The sequence below is a fragment of the Gekko japonicus genome, unplaced genomic scaffold, assembly GCF_001447785.1.
Source record: "Gekko japonicus isolate JY-2015 unplaced genomic scaffold, Gekko_japonicus_V1.1 scaffold1187, whole genome shotgun sequence".
Classification (NCBI taxonomy): Eukaryota; Metazoa; Chordata; class Lepidosauria; order Squamata; family Gekkonidae; genus Gekko; species Gekko japonicus.
The window spans coordinates 94,779-100,589 of NW_015165860.1; the positions used below are offsets into that span (position 1 = coordinate 94,779).

Sequence of the window (5,811 nt, forward strand, 5' to 3'; positions counted from 1 at the left end):
CGCCCATGTCCCCTCGCAAAAAGGTTTTTTCCCCCCAAGTCTCCATGGGATGCGCGCAAGCACCCAACGGAGCATGCGCACATTTCAGGGTTTTTTTAAAAAAACACAACCCCGTTTGCCGCGCCGCTCCGCTTTTTTGCCACGTCCTGTGATCCGCACCTCTCCCCTAACCACGGGAGCTCGACGGGACCTCAACCCAATGCCTGATTGTGCAGTCGCGCGTTATTTTGCTCCGGGGCAAACAGCCACGCCTCCCCCCCCCCCCGCATTTTCCTGCCCGTGTGGCCGAGGCCACTATTAAATACTTAGCCAAAGTTAAATGCCAGGTGAATGGCCAGCAAAATACTAGACCAGCTGCCAACACAATACAGCTCTATTTCCTAAAAATGAGAACACAGAGATAAAAATATACAAACAAAATTTCCCTTTTTAATCATGCTAAAAAAAACCGAAAGGCCTTCCGGGCTTAAACTCCTAAGCCTCTGGGGATACATGGCCTCCCCGATTCCAAAGAGAGTTCAGCAAAGACTAGTTGGAGGCGAAGTGAATTTATACAAATCAATCAAAGGACTGCTAAATAACTCTGACAGTTACAGATTACATCAATTGACATAAATTGGCATTTGATGAACAAACCATTGACAGGAGATGGCTCTCACATTCCAGAAAGTTACATTTTGTTTATAGAACAAAACCAGATAACACCTACATTTCTGAATGACAGACTTCAAGATGTTTATGTCAATGTGTCCTTTATGTTCCAGGCATGGGAGATAAAATATTGCTGACGTTATAGCAAGGATGGAAGTGGGAGTGTGAATCCCTGTGTCATTGGCATCGATAGCTTTGCAAATTTACCGCTTCTTGGGACCCAAAGGGTCCTTCCTGCCAAATGTATTGTACTGTTCCTTGATTCACGTCTTCACACCTATGGCCATTTGCATTTGTTTTTATTAAATCCTGGGAATGGAATGCAGGGCCTCTGTGTACGTGACTACAGAAAGGTATCTGCTTAAGACAAAGAGGTTTGCATGGGTGTTTGGTTCAGTACAGCTAGCAGGCTGCAAGTTGCTTACTAACAAAGGCAGAAATGGTTACATGCAGGGCTTTCTTTGTAGAAAAAGTCCAGCAGGAACTCATTTTTTTTTTTATTTTTTTTTTGTAAATAATTTTTATTAAATTTTTCAATTGCAACATACCAATAATGCAAAATAATACAATAACAGGGTAAATATATCTTGATTACATATCATAATACTAAACTTCATTAACTAAACATACAACACACTATAACTACTAACTAACGTTCAACTATATTAATTGAAATCAAACTTGTTATTATTGGATTATTTAAAAAATAGCAATTATTTCTTTGTACCTCTGTGGAACAGATGAAGATGGAATTATGGACTTAACTAATGTTGCATCTACAAAGTCAACCCATTTCGCATAAAACAATAGTTGCTTTTTATACGTATTGGTAGGTGGTGTTAAAGTCATTATTTTTTCCATCGCATAATACTCCCATATTTTGAGATACCATTGGTTCAACGTTAAAGAAGAATCGCTTTTCCAATTAGCAGCTATTACTGTTTTCGCTGCCATCAAAAGAGTTGAGATAAGCTCTTTACTCGATAGAGGAATATTAATGTCTTGCCATAAATCTAATAGAATTAGGTCTGGGTTAAAAGGTAAATTAATCTTTGTTATTTCCCTGATGGCTTGTAATATGGATGACCAAAATTGTCTGACTTTTTTACAAAGCCACCAACAATGTATGTAGTCCGCTGGATCTCCACAACCTCTCCAACAGAGCGGTGAGTAGTCTGTGTTAATTTGATGGAGTCTCAAAGGTGTATAATACCATCGAAGTACAACTTTGACTGCTTGAGCTCTTATATTTAAGGATTTGGATGTCATACTTGGCGATGACCATATTTTTTCCCATACAGGATCTGTTAAAGAAGTTGAACAGTCAGCATTCCATGCCAACTGATGTGTAGTAAAAGTTTCATTGCAATGAGATAGCAAAATTTTATAGATTGTGGAAATCATGTTTTTACTACTTATCTTGTGTAAAGTCATTAGTGTTTCAAAGGGTGTAAGTTGTTTATTTGCCTCTCCATTTTGGAAAATTTTATTCCATAAATTTTTAATTTGTAAATACTCAAACCATGGGATGGTGCATTTGATGTTCTGTTCTATTGCTTCTCTAGATAAAAGTTGAAAATTTTTACTGATATCGTAAAATCTAACTATGTTTTTTTTCTTCCAAATTGGAAAAGATTCGCTTGGAAGAGCGGGTTCGAACCAGGATTGTCTGGTATAGCAAGTAAGTAAGGACGGAGTCGGTGTTAATTTAGGTTTCCATTTGTCCCATATGCTTAGAACATTATCTAAAAACATGTTGGATTGAATATCTGGGGATCTTTTTTGCTTTCTTTCCCATAGTGTTTCCACTAATGTATTATTTTCTAAATATTCCGATTCTATGATTTTCCAATCCGCTACATAATTATTATTACTTTGTTTCAATAAACCAACAAGAGAGGTACTATGATAATATAATTTTAAATCTGGCAGTGAAAGTCCTCCCTGTGATGGTAGGCGCCTTAGTGTTGGGAAATTTATCCTATGTGAAGATTTATTCCAAACATATTTTAAAAATTTGTTCTGCCAAAATTTAATTGTGTCTATTGGTATTTTAATGGGGATTGCTCTGAATAAATATAAAAATTTAGGGAATATGAACGTTTTTAATATTTGTATCTTTTCAATCCAGTTAAAAAGCGGAGCTGAGGGCCTTGAATATAGTGTATTTAAAGAGTTAGCTATCTCCGTGTGATTATACTTTATTATATCTTTTAAGTTTAGAGGAATTCGTACCCCTAAATATTTCCAGCATGACATAGTCCAGCCAAATGCAAAATTATGTCTTATATAGTTTTTATCACTATCCGATAAAGTTACTGGATATATAATAGATTTGTTATGATTTATTTTAAGGCCAGATATTTTACCAAATGAGTTTAATAAGTGCTGTGTTTCTGGTAATGAGGATTCTGGTTTGGTTAAAAACATCGTCATGTCGTCTGCGAATAAACTAAGTTTTAAATTATGTTCTTTGATGTTAATGCCCTTAATTTTTGAATTAAGACGGATGGCATTGGCGAGGGGTTCAATGGCAATGGCAAATAAAAGTGGCGAGATAGGACAGCCTTGCCTGGTCCCTCTAGAAAGATCAAATTGTTCTGTAAGAACGTTATTGGTTTGAATTATCGCTGTTGGTGCCCGATAAATGGTTTGAATTATTTTCAAAAATTTGGAGCCAAAATTCATGTGTGTCATGATACGATTCAGATAACTCGTTTCTATGCTATCAAATGCCTTTTCAAAATCAATAGATAAAATAAAAGAGGATTTTAAATTTTTAAGACGACTGAATTGGATAATATTTAAAACTTTTCTAGTATTATCTGTGATGTCCCTATTGGGGATGAATCCTGTTTGATCTAAATGTATATATTGGTCAATAATTTTGTTGAGTCTGGCTGTCATAGTGGCTGTGAATATTTTGTAGTCCTGATTCAACAATGAAATAGGACGGTAAGAATTTGTGAGAGTAATATCTTTCTCCGGTTTTGGGATTAAAACAATCTTAGCAGAATTCCAAGTAGGTGGTAAATTGTTCCCTTCCATAATTTGGTTGCAAACTAAAGATAGGGGGTCTGCTAAAGTAGTTGAAAATTTTTTATAAAATTCAGCGGTAAATCCATCCATTCCGGGGGATTTACCGGATTTTAGTTTTTTAATGGTATTTATGAGCTCTAAAGATGTTATCGGTTCTTCCAACCATTTTTTGTGTTGTTCAGATAGCTGGTTTTTTAATGGGTATAGTTGTAAAAAATTATCAATTGATTCTAGGTTTGGCGAATTAGTTTTATATAAAGAACGATAGTAGGTTAAAAATGCATCTGAAATTTCCTTTGTATTGTGCTTTAGTTGCCCCGTTTTATCTCTAATGGCATGTATAGCATTGTCATTTTGTTTTTTCTTAAATTTCCAGGCTAGTAACTTAATTGACTGAGGTGTCTTAAACCAATAACGTTGTTTAAGGTAGGCTATTCTCTTCTGAACCTGGGAAACTTCTAAAGCTTCAAGCTTTTTCCGTTCTAAGAGTAAAGATTTATATGTTTTTTTGCGTCCATATTTTTGATATGTTTCTTCAAGATGCTTTATGTTGGCCATTAACATATCAACTAATTTTTGCTTTTCTTTTTTAAGTGAGGAGGCTATGGCTATAAATTGACCTCGGACTACGGCCTTCAGTGCATCCCAGACCATATTATGTGGGACTCCGCAGGACATATTATGCTTCAAATATTCTTTAATGGTTTTTTCAATTGTGTCTGTTGTTGTTTGTAACAATAAAAGTCTTGCGTCTAAGCTCCAAGAATACGTTTGTTTTGTTTTGTCATTGTCTTGTAAAGTACATTCTACCCAGGAATGGTCAGACCAAATCCTGGGGCCAATATTTGACTCAGTCACCAAATTTGAAATTGATTTTGATGTTAATATGTAATCGATTCGTGAATGAGATCGATGTCTTGGTGAATAGAAAGTATAGTCTTTAACATTTGGGTTTAGTTTCCTCCAAACATCTATTAAGTCAAATTGAAGTAGTAAGTTATGCAATTCCGAGTTGGCAGGTGGAGTGGTGTTTATTATTTTTAAGTTCTGTCTAGATTTAATATTAGTTTTGTCCAAAAGCTGATTTAACGTATCATTAAGATCGCCACCAATTATGCATGGTGCAGTGTTAAATAGTGATAATTCTAAAAATGTATTTCGTAGGAACTCTATTTGCCCACTATTTGGGGCGTAGATGGAGGCCAAGACCACTTCCTTGCCGTTTAAGTTGCCATGTAAAAAGAGGAACCTACCTCTGGTGTCTTTTTGTAGTTTAATCATTTGAAATCTGGTATTTTTACTAACTAGTATGGCCACTCCTCGTGATTTAGACGATCCTTGGGCCTGGTATTGAAAAGAAAATTTATTCGAAGAGAATACTTTATCAAGGTTTCCTTTTAAATGCGTCTCTTGTAAAAAAATTATGTTCGGTTTTTGTTTCACCAGTGCATTTAAAATTCTTTTACGTTTAATGAGTGAGTTCAAACCGTTGCAATTTAACGATAAAAATTTAATGCCTTCTATAGTATTTGTAGACATTGTATTATTTCTAATACACTGATATTTTTAAAAGTAGCGCCATGTTTTAAGAAAGAGTTTTTTTGGAGATATATAAATGTATAAAATCCTATAAAATTGAAAACTGAATGACATTCCATCTTCTCTAGAAATGTTATTTTGCAAAGTGTTCGGTTTAGAACTAAGCGGTTTAGCTTGAAAAAAATCTTATAAGCTATCATAACTCCTAACATCAGCAATAGCTTAAAACAACTTAAACACCTGAACATAACTCCAAATATAACAAAACGCAGGGTCAACTTTTGGGCCCTGCAGTCCCTTTCCTTCAGGGAACAAATAATTACCATTTTATCAAAATGGAAAAATTTGATTAATTGAGTTAAATTGGGAGCCTTATAAAAAAAACAACAGGCTACCCACCTTGTCTCTCTCTTGCAAAAATATCAAATTATCATCAATTTAAAAATAGCAAACCATATTAGTTATGTTAGTTGAACATTTACTCCTTTGCTATATACTTTCACAACATTACCGTTAGATATAAAAACAGAAATAAAAATAAAAGTTAATGTGTTATTTTTATTTGTTAGGTAGCTCTTCATA

The 5,811-nt window shown here is 34.7% G+C and overlaps 1 long non-coding RNA gene across 2 annotated transcripts; it reads left to right on the forward strand.

Annotated features, from left to right (window-relative positions):
* Positions 1-1,351: 1,351 nt before the first annotated feature.
* Positions 1,352-4,476, forward strand: LOC107110439. Of its 2 annotated transcripts, XR_001482519.1 has the most exons (4): positions 1,352-1,817; positions 2,286-2,332; positions 4,067-4,116; positions 4,285-4,476. It is a non-coding gene; the product is annotated as an uncharacterized LOC107110439 (long non-coding RNA). The 2 variants fall into 2 exon arrangements; XR_001482518.1 differs by lacking the exon at positions 1,352-1,817 and having other exon boundaries at positions 2,105-2,332.
* The last annotated feature ends 1,335 nt before the right edge of the window (positions 4,477-5,811 follow it).